Source organism: Scleropages formosus, chromosome 1 (genome assembly GCF_900964775.1).
Source record: "Scleropages formosus chromosome 1, fSclFor1.1, whole genome shotgun sequence".
Classification (NCBI taxonomy): Eukaryota; Metazoa; Chordata; class Actinopteri; order Osteoglossiformes; family Osteoglossidae; genus Scleropages; species Scleropages formosus.
The window spans coordinates 28305883-28331293 of NC_041806.1; the positions used below are offsets into that span (position 1 = coordinate 28305883).

At 46.1% G+C, this 25411-nt stretch overlaps 1 protein-coding gene across 11 annotated transcripts in view; it reads right to left on the reverse strand.

Moving 5' to 3' along the window:
• Positions 1–25411, reverse strand: part of LOC108926483 (peripheral plasma membrane protein CASK-like) — a 120662-nt gene that overhangs the window by 66392 nt on the left and 28859 nt on the right. The window lies entirely within an intron of this gene.

Genomic DNA, 25411 nt, shown 5'->3' on the forward strand with positions numbered 1-25411 from the left:
ACCGGACCTGCACTATGCTGCACGGAACAAGCAGTCATTGATAAAGAATGAATGGATGAAAATATACTGTGAAAAGACAAGCTGGAAACAATAATTCTGAAAAAAATATGTTTGTTATCATTGGCATGTGAAAAAGTACATTTCTGGGGATCTTAATTAATTTTAGGTAACATTTCCCCCCATGAGCAAAATAAAATGACCAATCATTCACGATCACCCACCTATGACTATCACCCATAACCTGGGGACAGCTGGTAGCGTGGTGGTTAGACCTGTTGCTCTTAGACACAAAGGTCACGGGTTCAAATCCCCCTGCCAGCTGTAGTGCCCTTGAGCAAGGTACTTACCCTCAATTAATCCAATAAAATTACCCTGCTGTATACATAGGTAAATAATTGCAGGTACATCATAAGTCACTTTGGAGAAAAGTGTCTGGTAAATGTTTCTAAACACTTTATACCGCCTGCCCCTTTCACCTAATACTGAAACATAGAAGAAACCATTTACAAAGCAAGGTGTGTGCGTGTGCAGGGGGGAACAGCTCGCAGACAAGTCCGTTTGTACCAAATAGCTTCTGCACGAGTGTTTTGTTTTCTGTGACTTATTACCAAGCAGCACGACACCCACATTTTCCCATTAAACTGCATATTTCATTGTTTCTCTGAGACGTTTTTTCCGCTTCCAGAGCGCAGCATTCAGCTGCTCCCGGCGTGTGACTGATGGGCTCTTAATTGTGCGATGACAGCGCTCCCACTTCTCTCTCGCGCACACGCGCACACACACACACACACACACACACACACACAGTGCACAGGTGGGCCCTCACTGTGCAGACCTGGTACCTGCTTAAGTCAAAAAGTCAGCAGACATCAACTTGCGGGGGGTCTCCAAGTCAGCGGTGTCCTTTCTAAGTAAAGAGTCTGAGGCCCTGGTCCAGTGAGGGACACTAAATTACAGTAGAAGTTCACTGAATTGAATACTACGTCACTGTACTGCTGTGCAATACAATGAAATTATAAAGTATAATTACATTGTATAATGTCCATATGCATATCGCACATGTGGGTGGGTGCACCAAGGGCACTTCCCTGAGTCGCTCGCTCGCTGTCACAGATGACGCTTTCTGCCGAGGCTTTGAGGATGAGACCCCCCAGTAAGCAAGAAGACGAGAGGAGCAGAATGGACAGAGCGGGGGTCAGAAATCTCGTGTACCAAACACCACCGGGCTGCCCTCAAGCTGTAAACCAGGCAGGGATTGTGGTCACACCCCGCAGGACGCTCAACGACAGTTAAGAACAAACTACATGGAAAATCTATTGATATTTCACTCACCTGGTGCCAAATGCACACTCTATTATATACTGTATATATAAACAAACACATGCTATTTATACTATATATAGTGCCACCCTCTGTTAGCCTGACTATGAGGGCGGGGCCCCGGGTTCTAACAGAATCCGATTTATTACTTATCCCAAACTTGGTAAATAGAAAAAAACCCAAATAAGAATTAACTCTACATGACTGTGTTGTTCAGTACACCAATGTCAACCCAAAGTCCCTTCAACATTTACATTTATTCATTTAGCAGATGCTTTTCTCCAAAGCAACTTCCAGTGAACTTTATGTAGTGTTATGAGCCCACACACCTTATTCACCATAGTGACTTACACTGCTAGATACACTACTTACACTGGGTCACTCATCCATACATCAGTGGAACACACTCTCTCCGCCACTCACACACTATGGGGGAACCTGAACAGCATATCTTTGAACTGTGGGAGGAAACCAGAGCACCCAGTGGAGACAGACACAGGGAGAACACACAGACTCCGCACAGACTGAGTGGGGATTGAACCCATATCCTCATACACCACCCAGGCACTGTGAGACAGAAGCAGTACTCGCTGTGCCACCATATTACTGAAATAAGTACAAACAACTAAAACATTAATGAAATAAAAGGCTTCACAGCAAGTACTTCAGTGTTAGAAACAACAAGTGACATCACAGTTATAGCTTCACCCAAAACAGAGCCTAGAAGTTTCTTAGGGACCTTCCCACTGTCACAGAAGCACAACAACACTAGCAGGAAAATTCGGATCATCCGCTCGCGGTTCAGGAGCAGATGAGATGGGAACTCCAGCGAGGCCCAAGGAACTTGGTACGTTGCCGGGAGCACGAAAGGCTATAATCGGGGTCCTTCTCCGTGGCACTAGACGTGACGGGCTGAAAGCCCCCAGTTTTATAAAACAATTTGCCTCGTTGGACACAAACGAGTACAAGACGGAAACGTATCTTTATCAACTCTCCAAACAGAACACGCTGTCTGTCATTACACGATCAAAACGAAATGATATTTTCTTTCTTTGCCGAAACTATGAACTCCCTTCTCCTCACACCTGGAACACTGGAGAACCCCACTTGTTCCAGAAGCTTCTCCCACTGCGTTCCATCCCTCCTCTCTAACCGGTTTCCCTCAAACCAAAACCCAATCAGTTTGCAATAAATCCAATATCACACATCGGTTGGAACTGTCCTAGCATGTGCTGGCATGGCTTCAAACAAACTATGTGTTGGAATCACGAAACTTTATTTAAACCCTCAAAAAAAAAAAAAAAACTAGTAGCACTATGGGGCTCTATATATACATACTGTATGTATATATATATATTATACACAGCCGCTACTCCTGTATTGTAGGAAGGTGATCAGGAATCGTCTATTCTGAGTTTTTGCACCTACTTGCGTGATGAACATCGGTGCATAAAGTAGAATGAAAACTAGGTTTACTTAAAAATCACACGTCTGCAACTACGTCTCTCTTTCTCCAAATGTAATGTACAAATTGTCTTTTCTCTGAGATGTTCATCGCTTTGGAGGAAAGCATCTGCTAAATGAATAAATGTAAATGTATGTACTGTATATAGAATTAAGTGGATATTATAGGGGCCCAGTTAAGACAGCTGCGAGCGTAGTGAGTACAGCTGCTGGTTCAAATCCCACCTCCAGCTGTAGTACCCTAAATTGTACTTACCCTTAAATTACTCCAGTAACATTGTATAAATGGGTAAATAATTGTAAGTTACCTCATATTGAGGGGTATGGTGGTGCAGCGGGTTTGGCTGCGTCCTGCTCTCTGGCGGGTCTGGGGTTCAAGTCCTGCTTGGGGTGCCTTGTGATGGACTGGTTTCCCCTCCCCCTCCAGCCTTGTGCCCTGTGTTGCCGGGTTAGGCTCCGGTTTGCCAAGACCCTGCTTGGGACAAATGGTTTTGGACAGTGTGTGTGTGTGTGTGTGTGTGTGTGTGTGTGTGTGTGTGCGTGTGTGTGTGCGTGCGCTTTACATTGTTAGTCACTCTGCAGAAAAGTGTCAGATGAATGTAAGTCAGTCAGGTGGGTCGCTGCCCACACGGAACAAAAACATTGTGGATATGGCCCTAACACACGGTACATGGGACATGCGACAATGTGTTGGCTCACAAGAGCTGGAGGGAAGTGTGCTGAAGGCACTTCCTGCTGTGCTGCCCTGAGGTGAACACGTCCAGCACTGATGGGACAAGAGACTCACTGAGCTCTTCATCGAGACGACCAGTTTGCGTTCTTCAACGTGTTACCTCATCGAACGTGCTGAGAAGGCGACATCCTCCTTGTTGCGTCTCCAGCTGGAGCTCATATCCTGGAGTTCCCAGTTGCCTCCTTGTAACAAGAAGACCCGGGTTCAAGTCCCACCTCCTGCCACAGCACCCTATAAAAAGCTGGTTCCTTCAAGTCCATAGTGAGCAGCTCTAAGCACTGCGACCCCTGCTGCTCCTGCAACACCGCGAGTCCATTGGTCCAAAGAGAAAGTCCGCTCGCGCAGGACACGTCATCGGTGCTCCTTCGGCGGACTGAACTGCGATCACCGTCGCACGGTCCTCAGACCAACATGGTGTAGCAATGCTGCAGAACCAAAAACCATGAGGTTTTCACGCGATGGGAGAGAAGCACGAAGCGAGCCTTGAGGATGACTGAGGAGGAAGCTGCTGCAAGAACATCACGGGCACTGCTGGAACCCACAGATCTGAAAGGAGACCCGAAGGACGCCGATCGTCTGAAGCTGCGGAAACAAACTCCGTGCAGTTAGAAATCTGCCAGGCACATTTCCCCGTCCGTTTTGCACTCATTTAACATGCATTTTAAGCGAAGTAGAGATGGCGGTCTCCAAAGAGCGCTTCAGTGGAAGCGGTGACGATTAAGGCAACTGCGGCTCTGCACGAGATGAGCTCCGGCGCCGACTCCGCAGGGAAGATGCAACAAAGGCGACGCCTCTGGAATTCAAACGCGTCTTCCTGTCTGCTGGTAGCAAAGTCATCGGCATGTCTTTCTGACTCTGCAGTGACGCAGAAATTACCCCAAAACGCAACCCTTGCAATTCATCTTCCCAACACTTTGCTGGTCTCAGGTGGTCCGTCATCATAAGAAAGGATGTTCGCAGAAGGCTGATTCATTTATTCTCCTTAGTTATTACTGCTCTGCAGCTTAGCTCATCTTTTCATCCAGAATCACTTAGTTTGGAAGCTGCACCCTGAACTAGGCTACTGTAGCCAGTCTCCAGTGCTGTGCAATGAACTTCCAGTGTCCCTCAGAGCTGCTGAATCCCTTCCAGCATTCAAGAAGGGTCTCAACACAGACGCACTGTAAGGATAAACCGACAACAGAGGAAACGATCGCACGACGTGGATTCATGTTCATGAGGGGATGTGAAAAATGAGAAAAGCTTGATGGGTGCAGGTGCTGGGGGGTTTCAGTTGTACATGCCAACACTTACACTCATAATGCTGAGTAATTATATGGCAGGTGATAGAGCTGCGTTCTGTAAACTGGACTTTTTTGGTCAAATGGTTGAGAGATCACTTGTACATAAATTCAACTCAGAATTTGTGAGCCTACAAGAAGATCAGAGGCTCTGTAACCCAATACCTACAGAACTTCATCACTCCCTGCACCCCAGCAAGAGCACCATGATCCTCCACCCCTGGCTACCCGGTGATCTCATGCATGAAACTTCCAAAATCAAAAGTCTGTAGGTTCTCAGTTTTGGATCAGATGTGGTGGAATAAGCTCCCACAGTCCCTCAGAGTTGCTGAATCCCTCTAAATATTCAAGGGATTCTTGGAGGAGTCAAAAAAGAAAACCTCTCTTTCAGACCGACTGCTCTTCTGATCACCTGTTTACTCCACAAATTTGCATCACATCATCTGTCACAATCACCTTCGTATTTCCCACCACACTCAGTAACTATAGGCAGCAGCTTGTGCAGCGAGTGCCGGCAAAAACAGAGGAATCGTACATGGTGTTTCCACAGCCCTGTATCTGCACGCAAACCTCTTCAGTCGTTGTGAAATGCAACTTGTTTGCTTTGAGCTGCCAAAACCAAGCTGCCAAACAACCGCAGAAAACAAATGAACACAACGAATGTGTGCCGTTGCTTACAAGCGACAAGACAGACTAAGTAAGACAGCGGGTCCCCCAATTCACACGCTTTCGCCTTTCTGGTGTCCAACAGAAGTACAGGACAGGTGCCCTGTGGCAGTCGTGTGCTGAGCTGACCCTTCTTCTCAGGCGCCGGCAAAGCAAGTAAACAGCACCTCAAGAAAGACTGGGACTCAAAAACATCTCATACTGTTGACTCCACAGACACAGATGAATGGATGGATGGACGGATGGATGGAAACGCCTGATGCTGTTTTATCCATAGGAATACAGAGTTGGGGTTTCCTACCAAACACAGTGAAGTGCTGACAATTACTTTAACAGAGTGTGAAAGGTAATATTACGTAAAAAGGGGAGCGTCTGGAAGTTCCCCCCGGGGCAGCTGGTTGGCAGATGTGTGTCGTTCTTACCGCTGTATCCTCATCTGCATGGAAAGCAATGACGGCCTGCAGCCTTTGCTGTCTAGTTATTGAGACACCCCCCTAGTGAGTGATTCAAGTCCACACACACACACACACACACACACACACACACACACACACACACACACACACACACACACATCCAGGGAGTTCTCGGTGAGAGGCAGGCTGAGCGGCCATTACTGACAGGGAAGCAGGATGATGGACTCTCAGGGCCCCTGGGGTTGGCAGCAAAGCAGACAAGGACCGCAGCTTCCATTACGCACATGCCACGCCTGTCCCCTCGCTCCCATCAGCAAGTCGACGGCTTCCTGTCAGCAGCAATATCGGAGCGCGCGCGCACACACACACACGAATACATAGACACTTCTTACATGTCTGCCATAGCTAATGAAGACGACTACTCCGAAGGCGGAATGAGTATTGTTGGCGTCGGTGCAGTATTCTGTGGCTCCGGAGGCCAATGCGAGGGCCCCGAGCTCTGCTGCACACAGGGCGAGTCAACCGGGTAGGGGACGGTGCAATCCAAGGTAAGCAGAGGTGTCATCGAGCGTATCTCCCCGATCCTAGCAGCACAGAGCAGGACTCTGAACAAACCCCTAACCGTCATGACCAATGACCGTCACATTCTGCACACCACCGCGACTAAAGAGGACACTTTCGGCAAGACCGGTCCGGTTGTGCTGCTCCAAGGAGCGAGCGGAGATCATTCCTGCCAGCGGTCATTAGGCTCTGTGAGGAGTCCCTCGCTGTCGGGGTGCTACTGAACTTTCTTTCTTTGTTCACTCATTCTTGTATATTTCTGTTTACAGACACTCCTCACTTAACGGCCGAGTTCCGCTCCTACGACTAGGTCGTTAAGCGAATTGGTCGTTAAGCGAGGAGCCGCCCCTTACCAATATTTCAATCATCAAATTGGTCAACAAATTTTTCCGCTGCTTCTACGTCCGCACTTGCCACTTCACCACTGATACTCTGATTTTGCAGGTTGAATCTCTAACGAAACCGTTGAAACCATCCATGGCTTGTCGTAAATGTTTTGCCGATTCTTCGCTTTCACGCGCCTTCAAAGTCTCAAAGATACTGCATGCCTTGGCTTGAATTATTAAAAGGCTCATCGGCATTCTTTTTTGTATCTGGTCGTCAAACCAGATCGCCAGTAATTTCTCCATTTCACGAATGAGGCCTTTCCACCGAAATCATTGAAGAAGCTCAATTTATAGACGAAATACGTAGTCTTGGAGATTGCGAATGCTAGTGTAGTGAATACTGACCGACTGTGGGAACGAGGCTGAGACTGAGAAAGGGTGATGCGAGATGAGATGCTTGACACTGAGATGCCGCGCTGCCGTTTCCACGACCAAAGTTCTCGTAAAGCGTACAATACCAACTGGTTGGAGAGCTGGTTGTAAGTCTGCGCGGCCTTAAACAGGTAGGTTGTTAAGTGAGGAGTGTCTGTATTTATTTATTTTTACTCATTTGCACCCGCTGTCCATTTTTGCACTATTTATTTATTCCAGTGTCATTCCTGTATCTTCTCGCTATTTGTTCCACGTTTGCTCCTTCAGCCTCATGCCACTTCCTTCGGGATCAATGAAGTCTTCATCCATCCAGTCATCCATCCATGGCCTTGCTCGGGAACAGAGCTCTTCCAGGTGGTTCGGGCGGCACATTCCACGTGAAGAGGCTTGACTTACCTTTTCTTCTCCAGGCCCACACCACAACCCTACTACGGTTTCTTCAGGCCTCTCCACACAACGCTTTGCAGCTCTCACTTGGTGTTTTCAGTCATTCTGATCCTGTAGCTCAGCCCGTGAACATAGTGCTGGCTGCCGAAGCCTTCATTCTACAGGCTGTGGGTGCCCTGGATCATGCTCTAATGAGGGACAAGGTTCTCCCATGACAGTCAACAGGTCGGAGAGGCGTTGATATATCCAGTGCAATATCTGCACAGGGTTTGAGCTCCTGAAGCACGGAGAAGTGAACAGAAGGCAAGCAGAATGCAGACACCTGCGTGTTGATTTTAAGTTCTAGAAGGTGACTATTCAGACACAAAGACGCAGCTCCACTGCCATCAGTACTTAGACCCTGGAAAACACTCTGGATAAGAGTGATATTTTATACCATGGACCTTGAACAGAGCAGGTTACAGAGGAGAAAGAAGAGCGTGTGGCCACAGACATTGGGAAGAGAGAACTGTACTGGGACGCGGCAACCATGACACAGGGAGGCCTTTGCTGAGTATGTGCTGAGAGACGCGGGCACGTCCGGCACTGGGCCGTACGGCCAATCGCTGGTGTGGCCATGGTAAGCGGTAAGCGGAACGTTCCGGGTGAGCATGGTGAAGCACCAACCCCCTGCTGACTGCTTCTATGAGCAGCCATCAGCACTCAGCATTGACAGTAATGTGCACAAACACGGGCAAGGTCATCATCATCATCATCATTAAACTTTTATCCAAAACAAAACGATTTTTGTATTACCGCTGGAAAGTGTATGACTTTAAAATGGACACAACAGCAAGGCGCCACTAGGGCATGAAATCGGCATCTGTCCGGTCACAAGTTCATGTCCTTAACCATGATGCCACCTGCAGCTCGCTGTAAACCAAACAAAAAAAAAAAAAAAAAGTCCATGCAGAGTACGGTGAGACAGCCGTCACATTTGCTCATTTGCTTCATGAGTTCTATGATGGAGCTACAGAAAGGAGTGAAAAGCACATCACGGCTCTCGCTGCCTCCCCAGTCAATACGCACCATCATGCCACTCCGCTCCTGGACACACTCTGGGTTCTCCCCTTTAATTGTACTCGTGTTTTTGATGCATTCACATAAACAACATTTAATCAAACGGCAAAGGCTTTTCCAAGCGTGAAATGAATAAGATCACATTATGGTAGTCAAACATTTCATGTGGTATAATTGCTTCATTAAAAATAAAGCATTAATCAAGCCTAAAAAAGAGGTCTGTTGGAAGACTAGTCCGCCTCAATAAAAACAAGTAAGCAAATAAAAGCACGTTAAAAACATTTTGGTCAACAGCACACTCCTTAAGGACACTGGGGAGAAAAAAGACAGTACAAGTTTCTCCACTACAATACACTCTGGCCACAGAGTCCGGTATGCTGAAAAACCAATGAAGCGCCTTGTGGAAAAAGGTACAGACCATTTTCCCCCAAATAACACTTTTTTCAGCACAATGGCATTTTTGTGCATTACATTCACTTTACTCAACAGAATTTCATTGCGTACAGCGGCTGTTTTCGAATGTTTTGGATAAGAAACATAGGCACACAACCCAATACTACAACGGATTATAAATCACAACCATAGTAGCAGACTGAACATTATTATTAAACATTATTATTTAAAAATTTAGCTGATACCTTTTCCAAAAAGTGGCTTACAATCTTAAGCTACTCACTGTGATTTACCTATGTATATGGCAGGGTAATTTTAACTGCACCAGTACTTTGTTCAAGGCTATGACAGCAAGAGGCGGATTCTCACCTGGGTCCTGCCTTCCTTCTACCATTTAGAATTAAAGTACAAACATCAATATTAATTCAGCTGAAGTCATCAACAGCTTTAACACCACAAAAATGTGCACTACAGTAAATGACGCCTCAGTTCCACAATAAAAGATCACATCTCGCACACTGGTTCGCAACGCTGCACAACACATGCCTTGAGGGACTCTGAATCCAGTAAAAACTCCCGCAGCTGTAACACCAGCTGACGTCCAAGTTCTCTACTGTCGCTGCTGTGTTTTTCCCCAGGACACTCAACAGGAATTCCCAAACTGCGTAAAAGCACAAAGTACTAAATATAGGCTCTGTATGTACCGCATATATATTTTGAATAACTGCAATCAGTTTCGGTGCCCCGACTGCTCGATTCCAGGTTTTCACCGGAAAGTCATGAGCATAGCCCTGGTAGAGTGCTGCAAACACATGAAGGCATGAGCAATGAAGGCCACCAAGCCCTAAGGGCCAACCAGCATGGCCATGAGCTGGCATGTGGTGAACTCCAGGACCTCATCACAGCTCTGCGCATCAATGCTCGTAACCCTGCCATTGAGAGATCAGCGCATTAGTCATGAAGAATAAGCCACATGTTAGGAGGAGCCATCAACAAGACGGTGTTGCGATCAGATGCTTCCCAGGGGACCCTTTTCCCCACTTTGTTGGCGCCATTTTCCAATAATGGCCAATCCAGTGACCCTTCACCTTTCTAGAGCCACAGACATTCTCACGGTTTTCTTGGCAACAGAGGCAGAGTCGGTATGAAATCTGGACAATGCTTTCGTCAATGGTTGATAAAACCTCTACGAAACAGCCTCACCCCACTATCATATCCAGAGCCCACACCCCGAGAGGACACCAAGCACCAATGGACCAGAGTTGATGCCGCCCTGCAAGCACCATAAAGAGATGTTGCCAGCCCACACCTCTGTGCTCCCAGCATGCTTTAGGAAACGTGGGTAAACATGTCTTCGGCCCGTGGCGTAGAGTAGCGGTTGGGGCTGTTGCTTCTCAGCCTGAAGGTTCCGGATTCAAACCTCTCCTGTTGTAGTCTCTTTGTTTGCAAACACTTGATCAAAATCACTCCAGTAAAAATACCCTCATGTACACATACAGACACGCACACTGTCTGAAACTGCTTGTCTCGAGCGGGGTCGCAGCAAACCGGAGCCTAACCCGGCAACACAGGGTGCAAGGCTGGAGGGGGAAGAGACACACCCAGGACGGGATGCCAGTCCGTCGCAAGGCACCCCAAGCAGGACTCGAACCCCAGACCCATCAGAGAGAAGGACCTGACCAAACCCGCTGTACCACCACATCCCCTACCCTGATGTATAAATGGGCAAACAGTATTTGCTTTGGATGAAGCCATCAGTTAAATAAAGAATATTTCCTGTAACCTGCCCAAAATCCAAAATCTCAAGAACTCCAGAACCAGAAAGCATGTGGACTAGATCATCGCAGATAATTCCCTCTCCAACAATCACATCGTGCAATTCAGGGAAATCGGCAGTCCAGCTGCAACGTCCAGAAGAATGGAGACAGAGAATGTGTCGGCATATCGTATTAAATGTACCCCATATATTTATTACAGGTGTCACCTCATACACAAAAGCCTATAAGGAACCGTCTGCTCCCCTTTTATCCAGTGGAAGTACACATCACACACACGAGCACAGCCCTGTGGGCCACTGCTTTTACCCTCATTACCCAGACCAGTACATAGCAGAAGATTCCCAATGCAGAGCATCTCCAGGTTCTAATGATCTTCGATCTGTTAATTCTATTAAGAGAAACCTTAACGGTCAAGGGTGCTCTCAACTGTACCAGGTCATATTTCATTCTCACATGTCAGAACATCATCTTCACCAAACGGTTAGCATTGTTTCTTCTCTACTAGAGGGAGGTTAATTTATCGTCCCTGCTCTGTAGTGCACTGCAGCGCATCGGGTCGGGTCTCCTTGTTTACTGAGCTCACCTCATTACCGCAACAAGACAGAGGAGCGGTGCTGAAATGCTGTCAGCTGCCTTTAATCAGCTCTTCCATGCTGCTCCGTTACTACAAACGAATGACGCGAGTTCACACAACTTCAAGTGCAAGAGACAAAGACAGTGTGTGAGTGCGGTAGGTATAGCATATGTACTTATGTCTGCATAATCAATGTGCATACTGTATGTTCACCCTCACATGACCGGACTAATGGTAGGGGGGTCCTGTCCTTCCAGTGTGCTATGTGTGTTTTTTTTAATTAAGATTCACTTTGTCGATTAACCAACCACTCGAGAAAAGTTACCACCAGTCAAGTTGCCGTTTCGGAAGACGGCGCAACATTTATGACAGTTGCTTTTTAAATGTGTGGTTATATTTTTATTGTTATTAAAATTTTTATGCAAGTGAATCACTTCAAATATTAAATTGTTTCATTAAATGTTTGCCTTTTTTTAAATTGTAGCAAAGGTTTTTTAACAAAAATATTGTGATGCAGGGGGCGTGGTAGCGCAGTGGGTTGGACCAGGTCCTGTTCTCCAGTAGGTCTGGGGTTTGAGTCCCGCTTGGGGTGCCTTGCGACGGACTGGCGTCCCATCCTGGGTGTATCCCCTCCCCCTCCAGCCTTACGCCCTGAGTTGCTGGGTTAGGCTCCGGCTCCCCGCGACCCTGTATGGGACAAGCGGTTCAGAAAATGTGTGTGTGTATTGTGATGCACTGGACTGTTCAGTCATTCCACTATGTGGCCACCCGAGGTCCAGTCATGCGTGGGTAAACTATAATGCTTCAGACAGACACAAGAGTTCTTTTATTTTTTAAAAAACAACATAATCAACACCTCATGGTGTCTGCACTGCTCGACTAGCAAACCCCTGGGGTTCACACACATGCTGCACTAGGCCATTTGCAGATCTCAGCGTCTAAGCAGGTTGGCCTTAAGTGCTGAGGGACTGATTTTAAACTATTAACAGGAGGTCATTTCAAACTATTCAGTCTGTCTCTGTCTGTGTGTGTGTGTAATCTAGCAGTCAGATTGATTCCACTGAACAAACACAACAAGTTCTGCCTCCAGTCCTGACAACTGAACTGGATGCTGAGGTCAGATAAAACCCTAATTATACATTTATCATACAAGCCTCTGTGTCAGGGCATTATATTTATGCTGTCATGCAGAAGATTACAGTCATATAAAAATGTTTTGTAACACAGAGGTGATCTGCTGACCATTAAAAAACAACCACAGCACACTGGCTTATTTACAGGTATTTCCAACTATATTCTTATTACCCATTTCAAGTCAATGCAGTGTGAAGAGTTAAATGTGACCATTTCTTTAAATTGACTACATACTCTGGGTATCAAGCAGAACAATTCACTAAAAAGCACAGTGTGAAATACTAAAACGAAGACAAATTGACCGTTAAAAAAAAGACTCCATCATCATGTAAAAAATAGGCAATCAAAATAAAAGTTGCACAACATTATGATTTGTATTAAAGCAACATCTTCAAAGCTGAGGCTAACAAATATCACCAAAGCGCTAAAGGGGCACTGATGATGTTGGACGTGGAGAGGGGGGAAGGCAGGGTTTGGCTCGGGCCGACAGACGGTGGACGGTCGTTGAGCAGGTCTGGGGGCAGGAAGAGGAGGCGAGGCATGCAAAGGCGGTCGTGTTAGTTAAGCAGGGTCAGTGGGTGAACTGGGAAAGCGTGAAGAAGAGGAAATTACGTTGGCGGAATCACTGGGCTATGGAGGCAAGTCGCTTTAAGTGCATTGTTGGAGTGACTTTTGACCTGTTGCCAATGCCACAGAATGTTAAGCAATGGGCAGGTGGTGATGGTTCTTGGAAGTTGTATAGCGGTGTGGCGATGCCGAGGCACATTTTGTCAGGGGTGTAAGGTTAGTTTGGGGCAGAGGCGCTATACTTGGCGCTGTAATCAAATTCTTAGATGTTTGGCAGGTGTTTTTGAGAGCAAACGGCAGGTGGTGAATTCCTTGCCTGTTTGCAGCAACGAGTTTTGTGCAGGCAGGAGAGAGTAGCACTATGCAAGGGCAGACGTGCCCTGGTAGGTGGGGTAACTTATGGGACTGAAAGCTACTGGCTGATGTGGGCATGCAACTGGTCATTGCAGTTCCTTCATTGCGTCCGGACTTGGTGTTATATTCAGAACGTGAGCGGATTGTGTACTTCGTAGAGTTAACAGTGCTGTTCGAGGATGCTACTGGGGAGGTATACGAGCAGAAACTGTTAAAGAATGCAGATCTGGTGGCAGCGGCAAGGGACCGTGGGTGGCAGGCTCATGTGAGGCTGGTAAAGGTAGGTGTTAGAGGGTTTGTGGCTAAATCAGCTACAGCATTGTTGGGGGAGTTTGATATTAGAGGCTGCTTGTTAAAGGTGGTGGTGAAGGAGCTGTCTGAGGCAGCTGAGAAAGCAAGTCAGTGATTATGGTTGAAAAGAGAGCAGGGTAGTTGGGGTTGCAGGCTGGAGGGAGGTGTGTAATGGTGGAAAATTGGTGACAGGTGGTGAGTAATGGGAGGCAGCTGGTGATAATTAAGGAGGTGTGGTCTTATTAAGTAGGACAGTTTAAATTTGCGGAGTGGGGCATTTGCAGTTGATTTGGTAGCAGGTATGTATGGAGCTGTGGTTTAAGTGGGTGAGTTAGCGGGGTTGCAGTATTTGTTGAAGGGTATCAAACATATGTGTGGCGGGGGATTGGTCTGGGATCCCGGACTGCACTGTTGAGCCTTCTGGAGGTGTTGTGGGTCTAATTCAACGAAATGCTGATGAAGGAAGGTGCCCACTTGGTAACATTAATGAAATACTCATGTTGGTACCTGGCTGGTATGGTTTGTTGGTTTGGTGGGGGAGTTAGGCTTGGTCTGTTGGTTTGGCATTGTTGGGTTTGGTTGATGGTCTTTTTGTGTTAATGGGTTAGCTTTGGTTTGGCTCTTTTGTTTGTGAGTCACTTGGCTTGTTGGTTTGGTTTGGTATGAGGGCTGGGTCTTTTTTGTGTTGGCAGGTTAGGCTTGGCTTTGGTGTATTAGACTTGGTTTGGTGGATGGTTTTTGTACTGGGAGTAGGCTTGGTTGGTTTCTGCTGGTGGTTGAGGCTTGGTCTGTGGGTTTGGCTTTGGTGGGTGTTTTGATAGCTGGTTTGTTTTGTTGGTGGGTGGGTTGGAGAAGTCAGTTAAGCTTCTTAGTCTCAGGTCAAGAAGATGCATGTTGGCAGGGGGTGGTGGTGGTCTCTGGGGCTTCAGGTTGGTGGTTGGACTAGGTTCTTTGTGTACAGCTGTTGAAAAATACAGAGGGGGATAATTGCTTTCCCTGTGTATCCTGAATGAATGAAATTACACAAAACAATGGTGGGATTTGGGGGAGATCTATAGGTGTGTCCTGAAAACACCGAGGCATGGAATGTAATAACACTTAAGAGGACTCCTGATTTCCCTGAATTGCACAATGTGATTGTGAGAGAGGGAATAATCCGATCTTGTTCTGGAGTTCTTGAGACTAAGGGATTCTGGGTGGCACAGCAAGTAGTGCTGCTGTCTCAGTGTCTGCATGGTGCGAGAGGACATGGGTTCACTCCCTGTGATGTTTGCATGTTCTCCCTGTGGGTGCAGGAATTTCTTCCAGAGCATTCCTCTAGGTGCTCTGGTTTCCTCCCACACAGTCCAAAGACATGCTGCTCAGATTTCCCCATAGCGTGACAGTGTGTTCACTGATGTATGGCTGAGTGACCCATTGTAAGTAGTATATCTAGCAAGAGGGAACCTTGATGAATAAGGGTGAAACATTACATAGAGTTCATTGGAAGTTGCTTTGGACAAGTGTCTGCTAAATAACTGTACAAGAAGTTCCCATGTAAAAATCCTTCCCTTTGACTTCAGAAGGAGCCAAAAACAGAAGAGTGCTTCACTTGCTGACATGTCCCTTAACTATGTGACAGAAGAGCCATACAGTAGTTGGTTGCCTTTTGGGGATCCAAAAGGATAGTGATTGAATGTCTAGTTAACACCCAACACAATCTTGCATGTCAGCTCACTGAACACAAGTGCCCTGCCATATGACAAGAGCACAACCAGTGTGAAACCCCCCTTTGTACAGGGGTGCCTATCCTCCATGCTGGGGAAATGCTGCGATGTCATTAACGAATAACCAGACCACAGATGCTAGAAAACTCCTCAATCCCAACACACATAAGAGGAGGTGCAGTAAATTAAAGTCAAAATTAACTGTCATCCCACCTACAGAGGCGCTACACAGGGAGAGCACCAGAACTTAGTTTCCCTTAGACCTCTGTGCCACAGGGGACATGCAGTGCAAGACAAGTGAAAATACAGGACTGGTGACAATAGAGAGATGGTACTAACATGTAAATGCAGTATTGCATGTTAAAACTGACCCGTAAGTGTGGATTGCTGTGCTACTACTACTACCCTGAAAATAGGGAAGTACAAAGTGTGAGGACAATAGCCCACAAGAGAGACCTTAATGGAAAGCACTTGGCCTAGAAGGCCACCATCCTTTCACACATTGTTGAATCTTCATTAGAAGCATGAAGGGAGGAAGAGCCTCGGAGGCCGAGCGCTGAGACTCACTGTTAATCCCTCATTACGCCATTTGTCAAAGAGCAAAGCCAACGGGGATTTCACATAGAACAAGCTGTCGCCACAGAGGGATCAAGCTGATCTGCAGACAAAGGACAAGTTTGAGAAAGAGAGGCTTATGTTTTCTGGGCTGCTGCTATGTGGACGTGCACATGCCAATAAGAACTCTCTCAGTACTGCGCGACAGAGCGGTGAAGGGCTGGTGCGTGAGGGGTCGGGCTGCAGTGGAACCGCACCTGCTTGCAGATGATCGTGTTCCAGGAACAAGGAGATGAATTAACACTGAGCATCTTACGAGTGACTTACACGGGCCACGGTGTAACCATTAGAAAGCCTGCAACAAAGGATCATTAAATAATGCCACGACACATTATTTCCATGGGCGTACAAATATTTAATTACATCATGAGTTGGCAAATTCCTGTTCACTCATTACTGGCAGATGGCCAAGTCTCACCATGCCTACTTTCACACATAGGTCCAGCTGCCGGGGGTGCAGAGGGCAGCTTACACAGGAGACGAGAAGGTCCACCTGAAGCCTACCAGTCCCCGAGGCCTTGTGAACAGGAGTGCAGATTTAGGGGTAGGACCAAGTGTATGAAAACAGCGGGGGAAGGTTGGAGGGGCACATGGGCAGGAAATGGCCAACCTTTGCTAACAAAGCATGCCTTTTATGCCACCTGGGACAACTGACACAGCCATGGGCTTGTGCTCCTGTCTTCACTGCTTACTGAAAAGAGATGAGCAACCACGCTACGCGTACAGAGAAGTGTTTCGTGTGGCCGGTAACACAGTGCAGCAATACGGATGCAGGGCAGTTTTGTGCCCCAGTCCGCTGGAGCTGTGCTGGGAGGAATGAGCTCCATCCACTCAGGGATGCGGTGCTCATATACGCAACTCGCCTGGCGTGCACGCGCAGCAGCAATGGGCAGGCAGTGTGCTGAATAACCGGTACGTGTGCCACAGGGGGCAATCAGCTTATGTTAAAGCCAGGTATCAGGTAACCGATAACAGGCAGTGCTTCGTCCAGATCCAAAACAGAATTCTACTGAATAGCCCTGCAGGATGGGCTAACCCCTAGCTGTGCTGGAACTGCACTCTCAGGAATCTCCTTGTTCCTGTGAAGACTGTCAAAATGACAGGCATCTTTAACCAGCCCCTGTGGCACTGGAGAATTCCTGAACCATGAAGGCAGCACGCTAGGCTTGGAGTGCTTGTCGCTGTAGGCTGTCAGAAACCTTTCCTCACAAACACGTGAGCAGACAGATTCCTTCCTTCCTTCCAGGTTCACCACGAAGGAGCTGAGCAGCCTGTAAATAATACCTATAGTGATCTCACAAACCTGTGCTTGGAAATAAATCTCTGCTGTTACCGGAGCTCTGGCTTTTGGGTAGAGGAACTGCACCTTGCCCACGCTTGTTGACAACAGGGTTGTTCCCACAAACGCTGCTGCTTTGGCGGCACCACCACCCGACACACACCTCCAACATGGAGGACACTGGAAACGCCGCCTTCCACCAAGCAAGAGTCTTCACGTGTGCCTACCACGTTCTTCCATAGCAATATCCAACAGCAGGATACGGGTCATACTTGACATCAAATGCACTCATTTCCAGCTCCTGCTGCCCGGAGTAAGTGGGGTGTGGGGGAGGAAGCCCATAACATGGTAAGGAACAGTTTAATCAGGCATCTTAAAAGCAATTCTGCCTCATTAAATGTTAGCAAACAAAACAAATTGTGTGACAGCAGCAGCTCTACCACGGTTCGCAATATTAAATGCAGTGAAGTACACAGGAGGCCAGTCCTTTCAATGCCTACCTTTCAATCATATCAGGTGCTGCACTGGTTAACAACGCAACATGACTGGAAGGCTGCGGATTTCAATCACAGGATTAGGATCAGCAGCAACTTCTGAACAGGTACTTCACTTCAGTGGCACCAATAAATCATCTAAGCTGCATAAAACTCAAAGTGAAAAATGTAAAATATAAATCCTTGTGTTATGGCAGGTGCTCTGGATGTATGAGGGCCGAGTAGTTAATAAATAGCAACAATCTCTGGGCATCCCGGAACGGCTGACACACGTAAAAGAAACATGAAAGACAAGATCAGCAGCAATTAAATATGAGTTGCTAATAAGAGCGATGCTTTCCAACCTGGGGTTCTCAGTGCTGCTGCAGACACTGAATTCACAATTTCTACATCACTCCAACTGCAATACATATGGAGTTGGCCATCCATGAATATTCATGAGGTGGTCCACAGCACAGTTATAAAGGAATGAAGAGCAGAGTGATGTCATCTGCATTACGTAATGTTTTTTACGGCCTTTTATTTCCTTTCCAACAGTGAGCCGGTCCCAAAATGAAATTCTTCATGATTTACTGTGGTGTAATACTGTATCCACCATGACGGAAGCCGCATCCCTTCCGACTTGTTCAACATCTTAAACTAAATCCAAAAACACTTTGCTGCAATTACATTCCTACTGATAATTCAGAACATGCATCCCTAAGTTGCGCAACAACAGGCTGTCTTTGGTTTCTCAACCTCTTCCATCCTGCAGCTCTTCTGCTTTCAAGTTTTACCTGCAAGGTTGTGAGACAGTCAGTCCCAGCTGTAGAATAAAAGCAGATTTAAACTGGTTAAGACATTACCTGAAAGCCACGAGGAGACAGCGAGGTCTCCCTCACTCTGGGGGGGGGGTTGCGTGCCCTGCAAAGGCACCGTGAAAAGAAACGTGAAGCTTGCTGCCAGGCTGTCAAAACAGCACTTCCACAAACCATTGGCAGAGAACAAGACATTTTCTAGGGATCCTGGAGGGCTACACAGGAGTCCTCAATGGCAGCCTTTCGTGGCAGGAATATAACAGCTCTTTTAAAAGCTGTCAACAGGCTCTGCACTCTGAGAGGAGACCACAGGAGCTCAGTCACAGCCATCATTAGTTGCATCGAGTGCTTAAGTGCTCAGGTGGAAGAAAAATCTCATCGTTCCAGATGCCCCGAAGACCACCATTGGGGACACCGCTGGCTCCCACAGCTGGGCTTGGCTTCTGCCTTGGTTCTCAGAGACAGTACAGAAATCCTCCAGGGATCTGGAATTTGTCAAACGTGATACTACGGTAGCAGTCAAAAGTTTGAGCACCCTTGCTGGAAACATTTCTGTCATTTGGATAGATTCGACAGGGTAATGGGCTGGCATCCCCCCAGTTTCTCTGCCGCAATGCCAAGGTGTCCTCAAAAATCTCAAGCTTGTTAGTGTGCATCCCATGGGAGAAAATCTCCTGGAATTGGCCCTTCGTTAAGAGTGGATGGGTGCACCTTAAAAATGGCACTGGGGGGGGTCAGCTAGCACGGGAGGCCGTTGTGGGGTGATGGGTTTTGGAAGATGAGAGAACTTGCTTTCAGTTTGTCAACTCTTTGCCCAACATTCAGACTGTCCTGCAGCAAAGTCTTTAAAGAGCTTCCTGGAAGGAAAGCCCTGAGGGTAAAGGAGCAAGAGTTTTTTCACAGCAGCAAACTTCATTTGTGACCCTGCTGGATCCAGTGAAGGAAGCTACTTCAACTTACTTAATAGGGAGGCTGGACTTAGTCTTATACAGCACAGCTTCTCCTCTGGCAGGGGGACAATCCTCAGTAGCACCTTATTTGGAGATGAGGGCCATTAATACATCATCACCATTACAAACGTTTCAGTAATAACAGCCATCTTGCGACGGACTTAATGATAGTCGTTGACCAGCGAACTCTACCTGGTTACTGCCCGTGTTCCCATCCAGTGGTGCTCCCTGTGTGCCTCGAAAGTAGGGCAATCGTAATGAGAATTTCAGGGCGTACTGCTCATACACTCAGGTCACCCAGAGACAACTGTGTGTCTATCAGACGATTCTCACACATGGAGGTTCAAGAGCACAAATGGCTTCTGAAAAACACTGCAGGCTGGGGGGGGGGTCACACTGTTCATCCTAACAAGTGCAGCAGGTGGTCTCCTGGACCAGTGACTAGGAGCTTCAGGAGGCACTATGCAGTTTCATCCTTTAGCAGCTATTTAAACTAAACTATAGATGAATCCTGATAAAATTTTTTTTGGTAGGAGGTTAATAAGATACAAAGAATCACATTAAAAGCTGGAGTAGCAGCTGTATAAAGGTTTATCTGGGGATGCTCTTGAATTTACGGTGCATGAACATTTATCCTATACACGAGCTGGAGAGATCCTGGGCTAAATGGGTCCGGAAGAGGTAAGTTTTCAGATCCTTCTTGAACGTAGACAGAGTTTCAGCAGTTCTGAGTGAGGGGGGAGGTCGTTCCACCACAACGGAGCCATAACCGAGAACCTCCGTGCTTTACCTTTCAAGCAGAATTAGGTGAGGGAAGGGGTCTGGTTGGAGTGTAGCAGTTGATCAAGTCCTGTAAATAGCTGGGAGCAGTTCTATTGATGCATTTGTAGACAATAACCAGAGTCTTGAATTTGATTTGGGCAACTATAGGAAGCCAGTGCACAGAAATGAATAGAGGAGATACATGGGAACGCTGTGGCAAATCAAACAACTTGTGCAGCAGCATTCTGTATCAGCTATAGGGGTTTGATGGCAGTAGCAGGAAGGCCACACAGGAAAAAGTTGCAGTAGTTAAGACAGGAAGTCACCATGGCCTGGACAAGTAGTTGTTCAGAGTCAATTGTGAGGTAGGGATGGATCCTACAACTATTATGCAGGATGTATCTACAGGACCAGGTTGTGCCTTCGATGTGCTGAGAGAAAGACTATAATCTCAGGAAAAAGAAACAAAACTGCTGTTTCCTCCCTTGCCGAAGTTGAGCAAATCTATCCCTTGGCCCTGTGTATGAGGCCATTGCTCTGGACACCAGAAGGCACTTCTTCCATTGTAGGGCTTAACCCAAGGTTACAGAGTCAAGAAAGCAGCAGGACTGGCTGGAAGAACATGGGTGGCTAACAACAGCAGGAAAAACCAGTGGATGAGATGAGCAGCCCCTTTCCCAGCTACCCAAACTAAACAAAGGAACAACTGAGGAATGAGAAGATACACTGACTGAGGAATGATAAAACAGAAGTTCATGCAGCCCTCAGGTCATGGATAATGAAAGGGCGTGTCTCTTCCTATTGCTCTAAGGAGGATCAGTCTACACACAAGCCAGCCTTCCATCTGAAGCCAAAATCTGCATCAAGAACAAATTCCAAACATCAAAACGGTGTCCTCACTGCCCTTCTGAGGTGTTTAAGGTCATGACCAGTGTGGTTTTAAAACTCAAAACAGGGGAGCTGGGCAAATGGGCCTCAAGTCAAGGAAACACATAAAATACCATTGTTCTGTCAAAATCACACAATTTTCAGGATGACCACCTTTGCAGGCAAAATTGCTGTAATAGAGACAGCAGGTGGTATACTGGTTAGAGCTGCTGCCTTGTACTCAAAGGACCCAGGTTCAAACCTCCTGCTGTAGTACCATTGAACAGCATAGCCTGAATTAACAGTAAAAAATAAAATAGGTACATCATTGTAAATCACAAGCTGCTTTGAAGAAAGCTGTCAGCTAAAAAAAAAAAAAAGGTAAATTAAGTAGCATGGAGAGCTGTACTTAAGCAGAAATGAACTACAGAAAATGCGGTCTCGAAGGTTCAGCATGCTTATGTAGACTTACCCATAGTCTGGAGGCAAAACAAATTAAAAAAAGCTAATAGAGGAAAGCAGTGAATCATTCTGACGGTGACAATAAGCCAGACAGTTACAACTGACCACTAGCAGAAGACAGAGGTAGACAGAGAGTGTAATAGACTAAGAAGGATAGCGAAATCAGTCCAAATGGTATATTGTGACACCCTCAGCATCCCACCCTAATGAAAATGAAAATAACCAGACAACAGGCAAGACATGGGAGAACAGTGTCAGTCTTTCCCTTGCTGCTCTACATTCCACCCCAACACAGTGAGCCCAGAGACAGCGGACGGCAGGGGTGGACGGGGCTTCAGCAACGACTTGCCATGAGCTGGGAAGAAGACAGGTCCTTCGATGAGTCCTTTTGCACGCTCATGTGTGCCCTCTGACATTGTTGCCAAGTGCACCAAGGGAAGAATCAGCAATAATTTAATTCCTGACTTGAAGACCATTCAGGTAATGAGTTTTACTTCACTCTGCCTTGGAGGCTGGCGATGATAAAGAAATTACTGTTATGCAACAAACCTTGAGATCGACCCACCGTGTAGGGCTTTAACGCCCCATATCCCCCACATTTCATTTAGCATGACTTATTCAGAAAGAGGATTTATCTGAATGAGCACACTAGAAATATTGCTCCTTTTTCCACGGCTGAGTGCCACACCAGGGCATAGGGTGGACAAGCCATGTGGAAAAACAATAAATACATCTCATCAATTTAAGACAGCAATCTTAAAAGCCTGTCATCAAAACAACCATTCAAAAAAGAGCTGTATTTCTCCAGGTAAAGCTCCAAGCCCATTCAATTTCCACTGATGCTATCTTGATAATGTTACCCAGCCACAATGAATTGATCATTTCGACTGAGAGGGCCCTTAGCAATAAATCAGAGCTTAAAAAGGGAAATAAAACTGAGCTCTGACTCAAATCAGAGTTTGAACGCAGGACACACAACACGGCCTGTGAACCGCAATATGCCTGCCAGGAGAAAACCTGGAACTGACAGCGGAGACTTTAAATAAAATTATTGCAATTTAAATACCCTAATTACAGCTGGCAGCCCATTTCACAGACTAAAAAAAAAAGGGAAAAAAAACCCATGACTCAAATAACTTGCATCAGACTTCATAAGAGATTAACACACATCTCAGTCAGTGCTTGGTGACTGAGCCTAATAAGATCGCACCGAAAACCTTCTGCTCCTTTTTCTGGAGAAGAAGCAGAAGGGAACCGTTGAGCTTCTGTAAAAACCTAAGAAATGTGACTATGGAAACAATTTGGAAACGAGTGGGAGTAATAGTGACCAAACTGATTTCTAAAATACTAAACATCAAGTACAGTTCACATCACTGTTTCCATAGGGATGAAGGCCGTGCAACAGGTGAAGGGGTTCTTACATTTACATTTATTCATTTATCTGACGCTTTTCTCCAAAGTGACTTATAATGTTAGTCTATTTAGAATTATTTACCCATTTTTATAGATGGGTAATTTTACTGGAGAAATCTAGGGTAAGTACCTGCTTACGGTACTACAGCTGGAGGTTAGTGAGAGTCGAACCTGGAACCTTTGTGTCGAAAAGCAGCAGCTCCAACCATTATGCTACCAGCTGTGCATTTTATGGTATAAAAATGAACAAACAGAAACCAAATTAGGATGAAACCAAACTAGGAAACACCCAACAGCGAAAAGGCCACAACCAGAGCAGCCAACTAAAAGAATAAATGTTTTCCAGCTGTGGTTTTGCTGCCTTCCAGGCTGGGAGGTTCCAACCAAGCATCAAAGTACCTGCCCTGCATTACACTGACTTTCCAAAAAAAAAAAAAAACAATAACTTGATGTGCCGTAGTGTGCGTTTTGCGAGCAAGTAGTAGTGTGTTAAGGTTAGAGTGTTTCTGTAAGTTAGTAGCGCAGTGGTCAATGACTTCAGTGTCAATGATGTGAACACACAGGTCTAAACTCAATAGCTGAATACGAATTGCCCCACGTGGCTCCAATATTCTCCACATGCTGTCACAGCGAGTTAGGAAAAAATAGGAAAAAAGTGCACCAGTTAAATGAGCACTTCATACAGCATGTCAATTCAGAAATGCAAATATAAATTAGCAAGCACTGGAGGTTAGCAGCCTTCGCAGTCAAGGGAGGAACCCGCTCCAGTCATTAGCCCACATCATGAGCTTCAGACCTGGTCTCTAATTTATGACTGGATGCAAATTATGAGAAGTTATGAGGTTCTGAAAAGAGAAATTATGTTCGACATGATGGAGTGGGGTTGAAGAATAGCCCACCATAGACTACAACCACAGGATCGAGCATTTGCTGGGTGAACAACAAAGAAAAACCAAAGGTATAGCAGAGGTATTAAAATCTCATGTCAAAAATTCTGGAAGGTGCTCTAAAAATGCAGCAGGTTCAGATGCACTAGAATTCATAGTTGTAACCAAGGTGGGGATCTTAAGAAGGTTTTGAGTACCACCACTGGCGTCAAAATATCTAAGCGGTCTTTCTTCAGTAGGAGTATACAAATGCTCACATTTTCTTTACAATATACACAGAAATTACCAGGGCTGTGGAGTTGGTACACACCACCTTCGACTCCGACTCCAGTAACCCAATAATTGCTTCCAACTCCAACTCCACAGCACTGCCCAAAAGTTGCACGCTATTTTGGGGATCGACCTATCCGGCGAATATAAGCATAAACCTATATCACACCTTTTATTTTTGGGGGTCGACTTATACACCAACATATACGGTACATTTAGTTGGAGTATTTACATTTTTACCAACTCCGGTAACCCAATTACTGCTTCCGACTCCAGAGGACTGGAAATTACACCGGTTACAGCAATGTGAGAATCTCTCTCTCTTTTGGTCCGGGGCTTGAATTTTCAAGACCGAGTGAGAAAAGAGAAAAAAAAAAAAAAAAAAAAAAAACAGAAGGCTTTCATTCTAGTGAACACTATGCAGTGACAAACAAGCTCTGTGGCCCTCTCCTTCACCACCTCGCAAATCCGTCCTCGACGGAAAGCTGCAAAAGCATAACAAATAGAACGGGAATCGACAATACATCTCGCCTTTCCACGCTACGTGAATTATACATGAATGTAAATACTATTTAAAGCATTATGTTAAATGTATGTTGCCGTGTCCTTGTAGCAAACTGTACTTTCTGCGAGCAAAAACACTGAATTTCCGAAAGTTCCACATCACTTTATGGAAAAGTCTCGTTTCTATAAACTTTAGCCTGTACGCTGTTTTTCCACAGTCAACACCCAAAGTAAAAGGTTAAACCAACTCAAACTTTTAACTTTGGTCAAGATGACATCACTTGTAAGACAGAAACACAAACAGCCGTATAGATGACATTTACCTTTGTATTGATCAGGGAATTAGTTGAGCACATCGCCCTTTGCTCTATGATCCTGAAACGAACAAGCTCCAAAATTACAAACAAAACATGATATGCAGTAAAAATGCTTAAGTGATGACATTCAGCACCATCTTTCCCTGCAATGTTTTGTGCAAATGTTACCCAGCATATACTGAATCTGAAATATAATCGACAGGGTAAAAATATGGACCAAAACTGTCCTCCATAGCTGCTCACAACATGCAAACGTACATAAAAAGTCGTACATACTATGGTCTCCTGGAGGCCATACAGCGCAAAGTGTAAATCTGTCGGTTTATTGGCTTAGCAGGCCAGGAGACATGGCC